Source organism: Pseudorasbora parva, chromosome 3, assembly GCF_024679245.1.
Source record: "Pseudorasbora parva isolate DD20220531a chromosome 3, ASM2467924v1, whole genome shotgun sequence".
NCBI classification, from domain to species: domain Eukaryota; kingdom Metazoa; phylum Chordata; class Actinopteri; order Cypriniformes; family Gobionidae; genus Pseudorasbora; species Pseudorasbora parva.
In genome coordinates this window covers 40,576,836-40,578,523 of record NC_090174.1, presented here as the reverse complement: position 1 = coordinate 40,578,523, position 1,688 = coordinate 40,576,836, and positions in this window count along the sequence as shown.

Here is a 1,688-nt window from a genome sequence, read left to right as displayed (position 1 = left end):
TGCGTTAATGCGAGGAAAATCTCAGGTCATCACAGAACCGTGTGATTGAACTGATTGGACAACGTTGATGTGTAGGCTAAGTCACAAGAGATCAGCAAGATGTAGCCTACATATTATTTATGTGAATTTTTAGATTTAAAAAGATTAATAAATTAATAAAAGATTATCGTTTTCTTCATATTATGTAGCCTATTGGTTTGCGTTGTCCAGAATTGTCTCACACGGAAGCAACCAATATTTAAACCCCTGACAAACTAGTTTATTATGGAATCCTAACATTTATTCTTTCAAATGTATCTGTTGGTTACATTTAGATGTGCAGCCTATCTATCGTTAACTTAGTTTCCTTTAATATGCAACATTATAACAATATAACAAGTTAAAGAAGGCTAGCTTTGTAAAAAAAAAAAATAATAATAAAAAAAAATTATGGCAACCTGATAAATCGCGGTCATTCTTATTAAGATCATCGTTTACATGCCGAACTGTCGATAAACTTGTTTTCCAATCATTTAAAACAGAGAGGGGTGCACAAATTTTCTCCAAAATAATAATCAACGTGAGCTTGTCTCCATCTATCACCCGTAGATAGCTCCAGAACAGGCGCGTTCATGTGCAATGGAGAAATTCAACGAGACCCCCGTTACCAAGGAAACAAGCATCTCCGGCTTGAGGTGCGTGCTTTTTTTTTTAAGTTTTTTTTTTTTAGACAAGACACAGTAGCTAACTTGCAATTATGGAAACTGCGTTTAATAAAATAAATATATATGAAGGCTTCTACTAAGAAGTGTAAGAAAAAATAATTAAAATCAAATATATATTCTAGTGTCACAGGAAAGAAATGCTTCATTTTGATGTTGCATTTAGATTACCTCATTACTAGTGCCAGTCTGAGAGGACATCACTCATTATCACAGTTCGAAAAACTGCAACTTAAGTCAGACATGGATGGAATTTTGATTTTAAAGATCTTGTCTGGGTACAGCAAGTGCCATCGTTGGTTATTGTTTACCTTTACAACCATACAAGTGCATTCACTCAGTTGTCTAAAAACCAACCACTAACACACACACACACACACACACACACACACACACACACACACACACACACATATATGACACAATTCAAAAAATCACAATCCAATGGATAGGATTTGCAATGAGAAATTGTTTGTATGTACCAAAAATATAAATACCGAGCCTGCTACGTCACATTCACATATAGCATACATACTGTGCTTTGCATATTAGTCACACCCACAAACACATGCAGAGGGGGATTAAGACATGACATCACTTGAGTGCAGGCGCAAACAACAGCGGGGCTGGAACGGATCAAATGATCGGCAGCCTCTTTATTATGTTCCTGGTTACTTTCACACAGTGAAAGTTATGTGATCCGTGGTCTCATTAAAAAGCAGGGGAATCATTAGACAGCAATACACAGAGCACTGAAGTGTGGCTATCTGCAAGACAAGGGAACGTGAATAAGAAGAGATGCCAGCCGAACCACTACTGAGATGCTTCAGGCTCTCAATAAATGATACCAGCAGAGTTAGTCTCAAACTGGCTCTCAGCTCCCAAAGTGTCAGTTTGGATCATGCAGTGGCAATGTGCTGTATAATACATGCTGCACTGCTTGTTAGTGTGATTTCAGTAGGGGATGCCTCTGATATGTATCTCCCA